The 15,607-nt window shown below is 41.7% G+C and overlaps 1 protein-coding gene and 1 long non-coding RNA gene across 4 annotated transcripts in view; both read left to right on the top strand.

Moving 5' to 3' along the window:
- Positions 1–15,607, top strand: part of LOC119006125 (low-density lipoprotein receptor class A domain-containing protein 4-like) — a 227,078-nt gene that overhangs the window by 116,101 nt on the left and 95,370 nt on the right. The window lies entirely within an intron of this gene.
- On the top strand, positions 3,983–6,770 carry LOC119006138. Its single transcript, XR_005070687.1, has 4 exons — positions 3,983–4,069; positions 4,258–4,467; positions 4,736–4,788; positions 5,306–6,770. It is a non-coding gene; the product is annotated as an uncharacterized LOC119006138 (long non-coding RNA).

The raw sequence follows: 15,607 nt of genomic DNA, 5'->3' as shown, positions 1-15,607 counted from the left end.
GTGATTCAGGAGAACAGCAGCTAAATACAAATTGGAACTTGATGTTACTTTGAAACAGGGCAGTCTGTGTGATTTCTTAACGTTAATATCAGTGGATTAGTTTTGTTATAATGTGACTTCGAGCTATATCAGAAATGTAAAAAAAAAAAAAAAAGGGTTGCAAATTGCAGGAAAAAAAACAGTTGAGAAAGTCAATCAGTTGAGAGGCATAATGAATACAGGTGTTTTCATATGAGTCACAAGTTCTGACTGAGTGGTTTGATGAGCGTGAGAATGTGAATCTTAAAATTTTAAATACAGCAATGTAAACCCAGAATAATTAGAATTTTTTTTTTTTCGGTTATCGATTCCAAGAGGCAGGCAAATTATAAGTTATGGGTATTGGTTGCGAAAATTGATGTGGTGCATCCCTTATAGTTACTACGGTGGGCTTAATCCAGATAGAAGTTTGGCTAAAATTAATGTTAGCATTTCAATGTGAGTTCTGGCAATAGAACACATCAGGCTACTACAGCTTACTGCATGTGATGGCTGGTTGTTGTTGATAAGAATGTATAATGCAACAAGGCCCACCACCTTCTGTAATATTGAAACTTTTTTTTTAAAGCCCATCAGAGCAGGACAACTTCAATATCTGCCACTCTCCAAATGGCAGGTAAGACCCCTGTGGGGGTCTAAGTGATCTTTAAAGTGGCTGTCTAAACCAGTTAGCCCAGAAAGATCATTTGAGGAAGAATGTGTTTTTTTCAGAGTCTTTTTTCTGTACAGATCAAGGAGTGAACGCTACACGTTGCCGTTTTACTTCAGCCAGGCTTGTCTTGGCTCTCTTACCTTGTTAGTCTCTGCTGAAGTGTGAGGAAGGGACAGGGAGAGAGACCAGAGGATGGTTTCGATCGATGGTCAACTCTAGCTTCGCCATTGATCCCAGTCCAGTGTGAGCTGCACTTCAAAAGCATTGTGTGGCTTCAGGCTCGCTGATTGATTCTGTTTGTGTTGGAGAGTCATAACTCTGCAAAGGCTCATTATTGACTTCTCCTCCAGTCCAGACTGTCTGAGAGCCTTAGACAGGGCTGTTGTGTACGACTGATAGGTTCAACATTTTTTTTCTGATGCTGTAAACTTGTTTTATTTCTTGACACAACATTTCTGAGATCGAATCTAGGAAAAATCTGAGGTCGACTCTCCACTGTGCTTGCAGCAAAGCACCCGACTTTTGATTAACTAATTCAGTCTGTCAGTGATCAGTTATTCATGCAGTGATCGTGATAAGGTGTGTGATTGTGTCAGATGTTTTCAAATCTGTTTTACAGACACTGAAAAGCATTTTTTTTTTTACATAAGGTCAAGTAAGATTCTGTAATATTCTAAGACAAATTGGCCTTTTCTTCCCAATTCTCTTCAAATGAAGAAAAAACAAAAGGATAAGGGTGACTTACCTTAGCTAATGTTAGCAAACTTTTCGTACTGTGGATTTTGCTGTGTAACTGACATTACAGAGTTAGTCTGCAAACATAATGTGGTTCTATAATGTGTTATAGCATGTCAGACATAAAACCTGTCACTGCTTTTATCACAAAGATCAAAAGTAAACTGTTAGCATGACGTGTTTGTTGCGTCCGGGGATAATGCCCGTGGTGCCTATAACCAGACAAGCTTGGGGTGTTTGTTGTGTCTGTAACATGTAGTTCACCTCTAATCTTCTTGATAAATCCACTGACACTGTGACTTCCAATCTTGTGCTTGGCGAATCGCAATTTCACGAAATCCCAGTTTGCGACCGCCCCAGATGATCTTGTGTTCATGTATTGTCATTGAAGTTTCTGTCATGCGCTTTTAATAGTCTGGCTTTGCGGTAGGGCCACCAGATTGGATTAGTTTGTTTTATGTTCTTCAAGAGCTGAAGTGATGTTATCTTTACACGGCCGTCCAGACACCAATGTTAATTTAATGCTTCAACCTTGAGTGGGTGCAGCCGTACGCTGTGATTGATGCTGAAAATATTTATCAACCCCCATTATTAGATCCAGCCCAGTGGCCATTCCTGTCCCAGTGTTGGCTATTGTAGAAGCGTATTATCTTGATTTCTCCTCTCACCCAGACTTGAAAGGATCTGAAAACCATTTTTCATCCATCTTCTTTGCTATTTCCTTACCCAAGGCTCTCCAACTGTCCCTGTCTCTATTTCTTCCCTGCTTTTCATCACTTAGGCCAATCTCATGGTTGAAGAAGCCTCTGGTCAGCTTTCTTCTCTCCTTCTCCTCTATTTTTCTATCTTTGCTGTCCTCCTCTATTTCTTCCCCTCATCTATTTCTTATTCTTTCAGCCCCTCTGCCCCTTTGTCTTGCCTTTATCTTTCTTTTCACTCAGTTTTGACCCCACAGCCCATTTTGGAGGACTTGCTGTGTAATTATGGTGTCAACATGCTGGAGTCTCACTCTGTGCAGCTGTTGCCATCGCCAGGGCTTGATCTCCACTGCGACTCAGAGGTCAATTAGGCAGCAAATGAATGTAGCTGCAGGATGCTGTTAATTGAATGGTGCCTTTGGGTCTAGGCAGTGATGGTGGAGGGACGGGTGATGAGATGATCAGTGCTGTGATTAGATGATAGTGACCCCCAGACCACAGGCATGCCCTAGAAATATTGTCTGTGTGCATTGGTCTACCTGCATGTGTGATTAGAGCTTTGCCAAGTCAAGTATAAAGAGGAAACTGCATGCCAACAAATGGATGATGTAAAATTAGTGAATGTTCACATTATACCAAAACATTACGTTGACACTTGGTAGAGGGGTGGTGATAAACTGGTGGAATCAACACTCTTCTCCTCTTCATTATGGGGACTGTGTCACATTTGTTCTACGTCACCTGATTTTCTGTCAGAGAGTCCTGAAGTCTCATGTGTCATGGCAGACAGCTTAGATAGAAGCTTTTAAATCTTACAAACACCACAGGCTTAAAAGGAAGACAGAATATACAAGAAAATAATTTACATCTAGATACACATAAACAGGCGTTGTCTTTCGACGTGGAAAAGCATTTTCTTCTTTCATTCCAATAACATGACCAATCTTTTGTTAGTTTCTCAAAGAGGGCCTGGCTGGACCATTACTGGACTGAACTGGACTGAAATGACATCACCATCTGGTTGTGCGCCACATAACCACGTGTAATAATTTGCGTCTGACCAGTTTTGGCCAGGGACACACACCATCCCAGTCTGACCAGTATTTTTTTGTGAACATTGGTCTGGAGCTTCGCACCAGGATGAGCAAGGGCCAACTGGTTAGCATGCTATCTTCAGTAGCCATCCCTGCAACACAACACACAGACATCATAACTTCAAAACTGTCATTTGTTAATATTCTGTTGGTCATTTTAGTTTTTAATTAGCGTTTTTTGAAGGCCGGAGTCTTATATTCCTACACAGTTCAGCTTAAACGCCAGAACTCACCTCCACAAGTTTCTCCACTCACTGTTTTGCATTGCTGCGTCCCTGACTTTGTGTTTTTAGTTTAAAGTAATACAAAAAAAGCCACAGCCTTACTTCCCATGTACTGTAGCTTAAGGAGAATTTGTTGAGCGCTGCCCAAACTGTCAGCCTCTGATTGGCTGACTGAGTTCATTTTAAGTCATGCATACAAATGGCATCTCAATCTTAAAACGTTGTATTAATACAGAAAATGTGACACAGTTCTTCACATGTCAGTTGTGATGCTTCCGAGAGAGAGAGAGAGAGAGAGAGAGAGAGAGAGAGAGAGAGAGAGAGACAGAGAGAGAGAGAGAGAGAGAGAGAGAGAGACAGAGACAGAGAGAGAGACAGAGAGAGAGAGAGAGAGAGAGAGAGAGAGAGAGAGAGAGAGAGAGAGAGAGAGAGAGAGAGAGAGAGAGAGACAGAGACAGAGAGAGAGACAGAGAGCGAGAGAGAGAGAGAGAGAGAGAGAGACTTCCTGCTCATTAAGATTCACTGCTGAGGTTGACCGGTTGTTGTGCTCGGGCTCTCTGTGGAGCAGCCTTGTCTCCATGTGTTTGGAGGATTCACTCAGAGCAGACACAACATGAGAAACAAGAGGTAAAGCACTGGCAACATGTTTACCAGGACCTCCCTTTTCCTCCCACTTCCCTCCTCTCATTCTTACTTTGTGTAGATGCTGCTTTAATCTGAACTTTTGTGTCTTTTAGTCTTCTTCTTTGTCTCTCGCCCTCCCCTCCTGAACCCCAGCAGCAGTCTTTGAAGCCTGTTTAATGTTTTTTCTCCAGCAGAGCTCAGGTCAGAGATAAGTGGCGCCTGGCTGTAAGTCTGCCGGGCCAATTAAAGCTGACAGCAGCTGCAGATACTTAAGACTGCCATCGGCCCTGGTCACACCACTGCTTAACGGTGACCACTTGAACTACTGTCCTTCCATACGGTCAACTCTAAAGGCAGTCCTCCTGTTGAGTCAGAGGGGCGCTCGGGTGGAGGTGACTGAGGTGATGAGCTGAATCCTTTTTAGATATTCATGAAGGCTTAACATAAGAAATGGGTTTGATTTTTTACTTTGTGGTCAGTGTTTGAGGATGTTGGAGTGGTTTCTGTATGTTGCTTGAATGTCATTCATTGCATAGGTTGTCTGAGCATTTCATAACCTTTAAGCGTCATAGAATTTATATCAATAAATGTGTTCTCAAACTTTCCGACTAGTGTTCAGACCCCCTGAAAATCCAGAATTTTATACAAGGTAACCATGCGTTTCAACAGGTCGCCTGTGGCGGTAACTTCTGGCTCATATTCAGGGAGTGAGGATCGAAATGGTGAGTAATCTTGTTGCAGATAAAACAGTGTCTGTCCATCTATAGAATTATATATGACTCCCATGATTCCACGTCATGAGATCCCTAGGGGCAGAAATGACATACAGTGCATTAAATGAAACAGCAATGCTAATATAGTGTAGTGTCCCTTTAACTTAACCCTAACCCTTGGATTAAACAGCTGTTATGTGATCAAATAAAATGAATGTAATTGAACCCCGCAAATTTAGAGCAAAATACGCTTTTTGCTGCACTTGCAATGTATTGTGTATGTATACACAGAGTACAGCTTTTGCACACCTTAAGATTAACAGGTGTGTAGGAGAGACTAAGACCAAAGACAAAATCAGAAAAATGTAAAAAGAAAAAAAAAAAAAACTTATGCACACTGTCCACTTCACTTGCAATTTAGGTTGATGACAACAGCGTCTCAATACTAAGAAGCTCTGAATACTAACACGAGCGTTGGCCATCAAACAATGAACTCTGTGTGACTTTTCATATTTTGCCACCACAGAACAATGTTCAACAGTTTGGCGCTGGTTGGTTGTGGGGGTTGTCTGTCCATCCTCTTCCATGTGAACCATCATGTTGTGAAAGCTGCTGATTGGATTACATCGTCTGTGGCCTCGCTGGAGCCATGGTTCTCAGCCTGCTTTTCATTCATGTACATTGTCAGCTCAAGGTCATCAGAATATTGTCTTGATCTGAAATCAGCGTGAGTGTGTGGGTGTCAAGGAAACTGTGGTTTTCAAATTTCAAATTACAAGTAAAACATCTGAGTTGCAGGTGAAACTAAAATTGTTGAAAAAATTAAACAAAAAATTAAAGAGTAAGTGGTTTTTGGGGGAGAACTCATAACTCATTACCTCTCAGTCCTCTCTCTGATGACGGGCTCGCTGTAGTGCTGATTGTACTCGTATGCTTCCAGGGTTGGGAATTCAAATATTCTTTTCAGGTATTGAAGGAAAGCACAGTCTCCTGCAGCGGCTGCTGCACACTGTATCTGGTATGTGGGTCCAGTTCAGTGAGAAAACACTCCTCTAATTTCCTTCCAGCATAGCTGACATTCCAGCGTGGATGTAGGATGTAGGATGTAGGATGTAGGATTTCGTCCCCTGCTACCACTGTAAGAAAACAAAATGTGTTGTGATGTTACTGTCCGGCCGGCCCCTCCTGAGTCATTAGTATGCATAACAGGCACACTCCGGTTAACAGGTCGAGGTTGGAGGTCAAGGGTGAGTGGAGCTAATGCTTTCATGCTCTTGATTCAGCTCCTCTCGGGTGTAATACCCGCCTGTCAATTTGTTTGAGCTGCGGATTTACATAATGAATTTATATTAGCCGGTGTTCTCCACACACTCGCTCCTTCACTCCCGTCTCTCTCTTCAGTTCCTCTCTCTCTCTTAGTGTTGCAATTACTCTCCTTGCTCTCCCTCTCCCTCTCTCTCTCTCTTCACTTCCCTCCATTCTTTCCACCTCCCCTCTCCACTCCCCTCATCCTCCTCTCATCAAGTTTACCAAGTGCCCAGAGAGCAGAGTGTTTAAATGCAAACGAGCCTCATTTCCAAACTGACGCCACAGCCCAAGTATGCCTCGCATACAACAGCCCAAACCCCGCTGAGAGGCTCCGACAAGAGATGGATGGACGGAGATGATGGAGCGAGAGAGAGAGAGAGTGACGGATGGAAATGGAGAGAAGGAGTGGGGGGGTTCTTGGAAGTAATGTGCGAGCATAAAATAGGATGCAGAGCAGCAGGGCGGCAGATCTTGTAGGTGTCAGGCGCTGCTGACATTCCTGCGAGAGAATAAGTGATTTAATTTATGCACCACCATGTGACCAAGTTCACCATGAGAGTATTATTGTTTTGTTTTTTGGCATGGCAGTAATGGTACACACACACACACACACACACACACACACACACACACACACACACAAAAGAAACATCAAGAGTGTACTGAAGCATATTTCACAAGTGTTTTTGAGTAGAGGGTTGATTGGTGCAACGTATGTGTGTTTGATTCTGTGTATTAAATGTATTTGTGTGTGTTTATGTTTGTGCCGTACATTTTGAAACTAGAAAGTAAATTGAAATATTAGTGAAATGTTAAATAGTAGCTGCAATATCGCCAAAGTGGAGGCTGGTGGCTGTTAAGGACTAAAAATCATTGTGTTTGGCGCAATCACCTGTCCTTAGATAGCTTACGTGCTAAATTCGTGCTACATTTCCACAGGACTCATTTTTTTTGATACACTTTTAAAGCAATGTTGTTACAAACCCTAAACATACGGGCTCTGTGTGCACCTTATTGTCTCCAAATGCATCTACTTTACTGTTTGTACTCTAAGAATTAAATAACATATTCTTCTTCATAAAATGTTGAATTCAATCACAATGAAATAAATGTTTGCTTTGAGATTTTCAATATCTCATACTATTCTACTTCTACTAATATTTGCACATTGTACGTCTAGAATCTTCACTGATGTTTCTGCAAAAGTCACATCATGGGCTCAGTTAAATCTACCGTGAAGTAATAAAACCTCAAACTAAATCTAAAAAAGTTAAATTGGGAATCATATCTTTTTTTTTTTCTTGAATTAAAAATACCCAACTCACCACAAGGTCAATTAAGTGGGTGTTTTGGGTGCTTTTAAAGCACATCTTTATTAACAGATGGTGTTTGCACAGTTGTCATGGAATTGTAGCTGTCCACTGTTCAGTGTTTCCATGCGTAAAAGGTGAGGTTCAAAGGGTATTCTTCACATTGTTTTTAAGTAGATTATATGATATGACCAAAAGCTCCAAAAGTGATGCTTGCATAAGACTAAAATTGTCATTTAAAGGACGGATCAACTGCACAATGATTAAACTGTTTCACTGAAACCGTATTCTGAAAGGGTTGTCAGAATATTGTGTTGGCTTTTATGAGAGTATTTAGTCACATGCACAGTTGATGGTCCATATACTGTATATAAAACAATGGAAACAAGATCAGATACCACACTGATGAAGGCATTATAACTGAAAGCACTGGAAACACAAGCATTGTCTTGAGCGGCTACAATCTGCTCTGTAACCATATCGCAGTAGAGATGATGGAATCTAAAAGTCAATTGCTACCACTTTCACATATCCTCATACTTAGACAGAATATGTAGTCAGCCGATGAAACCACAGGGCCGAATCACTCAGATATTTGTTGCTATGGGTGTGGCTGCTTCAAAAAGTGCCTGTGGAGCAGGGCTGTGAGTGGACCTCAGGGATCACATATGAGTGAAATAAAGCAGTGTGGTATCCCTGTCTTGAGCAGAAAAATACCTGGTACCAAAAGCAAATGGAGCAGAGCTATACCATGCAGTTACATTAAAGCTTATTAACATGTTAGCAGGTTTCCAAGGATGTTTATAGGCACAGCCATGCTTTAAGCTGGTAATAACATCAAGATGCTAACATGCTATAATGACAACCGTAAATTACCAAATAACAGCCACATGTGTATCTAAGGGTCCTTGCTAGCCCTCTTCCTCCCTCCACCAGGCAGCCTGACCCTGTTGCTGTCCTCCTTGGACAGGCGCTGAAGCTCAGTTCGATTTTTTCTCTCTTTGGGTCGACAGAGAAACGTCTAGCGGCTGTTTCTCCTGAGTTTTCCTCTGCATATTTTATGACAGAAAGTTTGAATTTCAAGTCATACTTTTAATATTTTTGCTGCACCGGAGCCATGGTGATCATCAATGTGTTCCTGACTGACAGAAAGCAGCACAACACGTGATAAAGGCAAAGAAGAAAAGTGTGCAGTGTCAGTGGTGACGTCTTCTCCATTGATTTAAAAAATAAATAAATTAGACCAGGATGCGGGTTCCAAACGTTTTTCACTTCATATCCGCAGCCTTTTGACATATAAAAGCGCAGATGTCAGAGGATAAAATAAAGGAAAATGTAAAAAAGGGCAGAGAACTAAATTTGGTTCACAAAAATCACACCCCAAGTTTACCAAAAATGCCAGGAAAGCAATATAGTACATGAAATGATCACAGCAGAAAGGTCAAATTATTGGACCACCGTATTTCAAAATATATCTTTCAACAATGCAGTTCTGACTGAAAATGGCAACAAATCAACTGCCATCTGTCTACCTGAAAGTGACTCTTGTTAGCGATGTCAGCATCACAGTGATTTGATGTGATTTCTTTTACCATGCTTACTTTTTTTTTTTAAAGTTTTTCTGGCCTTTAATCATAGTACAGCTGAAGAGGGTGACAGGAAACAGGGCAAGAAAGAAGGGGAGAGACATGCAGCAAAGGAACCCAGACCAGGAGTCAAACCTGGGTCTGCTGCAGAGCCTCAGCACATGGGAAGCCCGCTCTACCAACTGAGCTAAACGGCGCCCAACATGCTAGCATTCACTAGCTGCACGAGACTGCTGGGGCCGACGAGAATGTCATCAGCCTTGCAGGTATTTGGTTGTAAACCAAAGTACTGGACAATCTAAAATTTGACCTGACAAATGCATTTGGTAAAACATCAGTTTTTACCAGGAATCCTGATCCCTGATTGTTTGGACCAGATTTGATTCTGTTGCTCTCCTGTAGTTGTCGCAATAAGTTGCTCGAACCCACAAATGGCAACTTGCTGGTAGTGCTAGAGGAAGGAGGAAACAGCTAGAGGACCTCAAATGATATTAAAATTCATCCTCTGGGGATCATGATTGTAATACAAATTATCATGACAGTCCATCCATCCTATCAGACGAGTAACCGATAGACTGATTCTGCCATGCGTCGAACAATGCTGCTAGCCTCACATATTATCAGACATATTCAGATTAACATGGGAATTAGAAATAAAAGGCTGGTTTTCTCTGCAAACAGGCCACTGTTGCAGATGTCACCATGTGGCCAGTGCCACCACTCCACCACACACACCGTGGTGCCAGCACACTTACTTCTTATGACATCTCTGCTACAGAGACGTGGGGCCACACACCCCCACCCCCTGCACCTGCCTAGACACACACACACACGCACGCAAGCACACACACACACACCCGACATCGTCAGGGGCCTCACATCACTGATCATGACAGAGAGCTTTAAAACTGAGTGTGTGTGTGTGCCACAGTGTGTGTGTAGTCGCTAACATACCTTGTAGTGTAGTTAGCTGTTTGTCTGTCCCCCTCCCCCTCCCCTCTCTCCTTTTCCTTTCAGTTCCTTCAACACTGGCAGTGTATGCTAGGTAATGATGAGTGCCCCCCTCCTTTCCTCATACTTAGTTTGATAGACTTGTCTATCCTCCACCTCCTCCTCCCTCAGTCTATTTGGGCTCAGTGTGTGTGCTAGGTAATGGTGCAGCTGGGCCATTAAAAGCCGGGGGCTATTTGACAGCACCCCACGCCTTTCATTCCCTACACCCCCCTGGCTCCCTCCCTCCCACACACACATGCACACGCGCACACACGCAGACACACAGACACACACACACATACACACACACACATGCAGGGCAGACCCAAATGAACCCCCACAGTAGTAAATGGAGCAGTCTCCCTAACACTGAGTATTTCTTTCTAGATGAGGATTGTGCATTTGTTTTGAAAAAGGAGTGAGGGAGGAAGGGTGGAGAGAGAGAGAGCGAGAGAGAGAGAGAGAAAGAGAGAGAGAGAGAGAGAGAGTTGAAGTTAGGTCTCTCTCTGTGTCTCTCTGGTAAACCACCGACCGCCTTATTCTTCTCTCTCAGCCACCCTCCCACAACCGTCTTTCAGAGGTTGTGTATGTATGTGTTTGAAGTCTGTCCATTTGTCTTAGGGGATTGTGCAGAGCTTGTATTGACTATTGAGAGTGTGTGTGTGTGTGTGTGTGTGTGTGTGTGTGTGTGTGTGTGTGTGTGTGTGTGTGTGTGTGTGTGTGTTGGCGTGGACGGGAAACTGAAGGTGTTAAAGGCTTGATGTGAATAGCCTTCATCTGTCAGCCGCGGAGGTCGACAGGGTGATTCTGAAAGTCCTGGGTGGTCCTGCGTTTTCATTTAAAACACCTGCCATTCATACACACATTTGTCTACTGTAAGAGATGGGTGGGCGGTTGGGTGTGTACACACACACATGCACAGGCATACATCTGTGTATGTGTGCTTCAGGTTTACCTTTCCATCCAAGGTTGCAGTTATTTTACTGGTTCTATTCTGTACATGAGGCATCTCTTACATGTCTGTCCGGCCCGGGAGAGGGATCCCTCCTCTGTGGCACTTCCTGAGGTTTCTTCCTTTTTAACTGGGTTAACTCAATATGGCAAGTTTTTTCTCACCATAAATGAAGGTATAAGGACAAAGGATGTCATTCTCTGTACACATTGTAAAGCCCTCTGATACGATGTGTTTGTGGGCTGTATAAATAAAATGTATTTGGTCCTCAGAGCTTGAAGAACCTTTCATAATGTTGGAGCTAAACTGAGACTTTGTTATTTCAGCTAGTGAAATGGCATATTATATTATCCACTATAGACTGTACTCTATGAGGTAGAGCATATGGGTTGAAATAAGAGTAAGGTTGAAGTTTATTAACATGAATGGATAGGAAAAAAAAAATCAGTCTGTCTAAACACTGCTCTCATCCAGGCATATTGAATTTGTCTCTTACTCATCAAAGAAAGACTATTGTTGCTTCTAAAGTAAATGCTACTGCATTTCCCCTGTACTGTATGAATGAATGAATGGTAGTTGCACATCGTGTACATAGGCTTCAACTGTTAGAGCTTTCATGCTGCAGACTTTCCAAGCAAATGAAGGCAGGGTACCCTACAGTTAAAGGTCTATAGCAGGGGTCACCAACCTTTTTAAAACTGAGAGCTACTTCATGGGTACTGAGTCATACGAAGGGCTACCAGTTTGATACACTCTTCTGAAATAACAAATTTGCTCAGTTTGCCTTTAGTTATATATGATTATTAATGATTAATGATATTCATCTATGTGAAGACACTGATCACGTTAATGATTTCTCACAATAATTATCAACAATGACTTAACAAGGTGGGAAACAGAAGATATCAATATTCAATTTTCAGTTTTAGAACAGGCCTGAGGGCTACTCATGTGGTCCTTGGGGGCTACCTGGTGCCCGCGGGCACCGTGTTGGTGACCCCTGGTCTATAGTCTATGGCGGCTTTACACCAGGTTCAGATGAGACCAAACACACTATATAATAATGTATAATGTATTGTAAGACTTCTATGACTCTGCTATAGTTTCAAGTTACAGCTGTATGCAGACATTTTAACTGCCATAAAGCATCTGGTCATCAGCTGTTTGTAGAATCCTTAGTTACATCTATAACTCTTGTTTCAACATATGTAAATTTGGGAGGGAAAAAAACACAGGAGGACCTGAAACACAAGATGTGACACATGAGGGCGCATGGACCGCCTTGTTTGGAGGAATGGATATGATTGGTCAGTGACCGATGCTGAGCTGATCAGCTGGCTGTCAGCTGACTGAAGCTGGGGCTAAAGACTTCCATGTCCTGCGTGAATTTGCGCTATGCTTCATTTTTTCTATGTTGAAATAAACAGTGCAATCGCAAATTAGGTAAATTAAGTAAATAATTACATTAATGACTTATTTTTCTTTGCAATGAAAGCTGTGATCTAGCCTCAAAAGTACACACATTTTTAAAGCAAATGCATTCGGCCACTTCTGACATCTCTTACCTCGCTACATCAATGAATTTCCTATGAAGCAAATGACATAGAGCAAAGAGATTGCAAAGGTTAAAGATTTTCTGAACTTGCCAGTATATCTGATGCCACACAACACTTTTTTACATGTTTACTCATACAGAGACAGGAGAAAAAAAAAAGGAGCTTGCGTGGAGAAAAGTTAGCAAGGAAGTCCAACCACCTTGTAAGTCAGGAAAATATGTATCAGTGCAGCAAATCCTTGATAGATCCAAGGTCCATCCAGGAAACTCATTGTCTATCCAACAGACCTGACAAAGCATGAATTCAGGCTTTCACAAAGCAGCATAATGATGTTGTTTTGGCGTCCGGTTGAACAGTTTATTTCATCCAGATCAAAGCGCCACGTCTTTGCTTTGGGTTAATTTTGGATGTGTTCTGATTAAGAAACTGCCACTCAGCAGAGACAGATGGACAGGTGCTGCACAGCTGAGAGCTGGGCAGCGGTCAGCTTTAGGTATCGCTGGAAGCTGCAGTCGTCCAGACGCAGCTCCAGACGGTGAAATTTACTGACCTGGGTTCTATCCCCGACTACCTGAGGAAAACCACAGACTGTTGAGTGTTTTTAAAAAGGACTTAACACTGTCCTTTTTAGCAGATCCTATGACCTCTAAGTTGCTTTTGACTTTTATGTGTTTTTGCTAATGTTTCTTTTGCTGTTGCTGTTCCTGTAGCACTTTGAGGTTTGTTTAAATGTAAAGTGCATCACAAATTAAATGTACTATTATTATTATTATTATTATTATTATTATTATTATTATAATTATTATTATTATTATTATTATTATTATTATTATTATCATTATTCTGTGTGAGTAATCCCATGATCAAACTTTCATGTCTCACTCGAGACTAATACTTTCTTCATGAACTTCTGAACCCGCCTCATACATTTCTTCAAAGCTGAGGTGTTTTGTTTTGTAGTGCCTCTGCAGGTCGTAATCCTCTGCAGCGGAGACACTCATTGCAGAGCAAACACACTGGCTTGACCTCCGCACTTTCTATGTACACATATCTGAGAGTTCAGTTGCTGAAATCCCACTTTTCAACATTAACTTTTCTTTTCTTCAGCACTGACAGTGGCATTGTGCCATATTGTTTCTTTTGGATACTCTCCGTAACTAACAAGTCTGTGTAGCGCTGTGTGCAAAGGCGGTCTTTTGTCATCAACAGTACATATTTGGATAAGCTGCCGCTTACAGCTGAGGACCATAGATCATCTCTATGACAGGAGCGCTTTGCTGGTTAGAAAGATTCATTGTGGCATAAATGTCAACAAATGTTTTATATTTGATTTGATTTTAAACAGACCCAATCAGGGGGCCTGTCTGATTTATGTAAGTTGAATAGGCCTGTTGTATCATATTTAACAGCTGGTACCAAAAAAGTGTCAAAGTATTGCTAGTTTTGATAATCTTAATCGGAATTGTAGTGCACATTTTAAATTTCTGGTAAAAAATAAATGATCCGAACTCAAGGTCCTTACTACTAGTGCTCCTCCCACATCAGATAAAATAAGATTCATCTTAATGTTTATCATTATTCCTCAGAGCGTTCTTCACAACATGACTTACAGCTATGCTAACACCCACGGCGAGCATTGAGCTGACAAAGCACAGTTTTCTCGTTAAAAAAGTGAAACCTGACCTTTTAATTGAATCCTCTATTCTAATATTTGTTCTGTGCTGCAAATCTGAGGACACAAAGGCAGAAAACTCAAGTGACTTCTAATTGAATCTAACTTTAAAAAAAAGTCTTCGCATATAATACACATTGTCCTCACATATCAATGATGTGTGCTAACCTACTCTGAAGACAACAGAAGGGTTTCAGTTTAACGCCAGAGTGTGTGTCTGTGTGCGTGTGTGTGTGGTGTTTAGCTGCCTTTAGCATGCAGTTAGATATGTTTATATTCAGAATTAAATGAGCATGCCTCGGTTTGTGGTTTGATACTAAACACTGTGAATAAGAAGTCTCTCTGGAGGCTAATCTAGCCATTACACAAACGATTATGTTCAAATAAAGAGTGACTCCTAACAGTGAATTTTTCCATCCATTCATTTACACACACTGCTGTTTGTTTGCATCACCTATACTGTGAGCGGGCTTCATCAGAGAGACATCAACGTCTCTCTCTGCTTTAGTTCGGACGCTGGTCTGGTTGGTGTGGTGCTGGCAGATTCACATCAAGGGCTCACTGGACAGGAGCTTTTATCAATTTCAAGATGACCAGTCCTTGACTCTCCTGCACGTTCCCTCATTTTCAAAAATGTGCTTTTTATCCACTGTTCAGCCGAAATCGAGGATAAAGTCTTTTTTGCATCGACTGTAGAAATGCCCCCATTGTCTACATACATACAAATCATTAAGCTTGTTGGTTGAAGGACAGGTCTGTTTCCCAGAGCTTTTTTTTTTTTTATCCTCAGTTTTATTTTCTGATTGATCCTCAGGTGCACACTTCACCATTATCACTTGCAGCAAGAATTTTTGAGGTGACAAAAAGAAATGTCTTACGCATACATGCATTTGTAAGTAATCAATCTGTTCTCTTGCAGTGATACAGTTAAACAAATGTAATGCTCATGAAAGAGGTTTGAAGGAGATTTGGATAGATGTTTTTTACTTTTAGTAAATTGGTGCTTTGCGGCGCTACAGGTGAATGAAAAAAACCTCCGGAGGTCATGATCAGGAGGTCTATTTTAGATGAATATACTGATTTTTCTTTTTTCTGTTTCACTTTCGGAGTGGATTTGTATGGATGGAATCATAATCTGAAAGCCTCATACTGGAACATTGTGTATTAATTATTCATGGCCCAAAAATTTGAGAACAGAAGTGGAGAATTAGGAATGCTGGAAACTGACATCCTTTTACGCCAACCGGGGGAAAACAAGCCTGCTAGAGTGCTTCTCGTCTTTTTCACTTCTGACTGGTGCACAGGACTAGATTTTAACTGGATGCCATTCAACACTGGAACTACGTACGTGTGTGTGTGTGTGTGTGTGTGTGTGTGTGTGTGCGTGCGCATGGAAGCAGAGTGATAATTATAACTGTCTGACACCTCTGGGTTCCCAGACTGGGAGGCCT

Source organism: Acanthopagrus latus, chromosome 17 (assembly GCF_904848185.1).
Source record: "Acanthopagrus latus isolate v.2019 chromosome 17, fAcaLat1.1, whole genome shotgun sequence".
Taxonomy (NCBI): domain Eukaryota; kingdom Metazoa; phylum Chordata; class Actinopteri; order Spariformes; family Sparidae; genus Acanthopagrus; species Acanthopagrus latus.
Note: the sequence above shows the minus strand (reverse complement) of the source record. Positions and strands in the feature narration are given on the sequence as shown.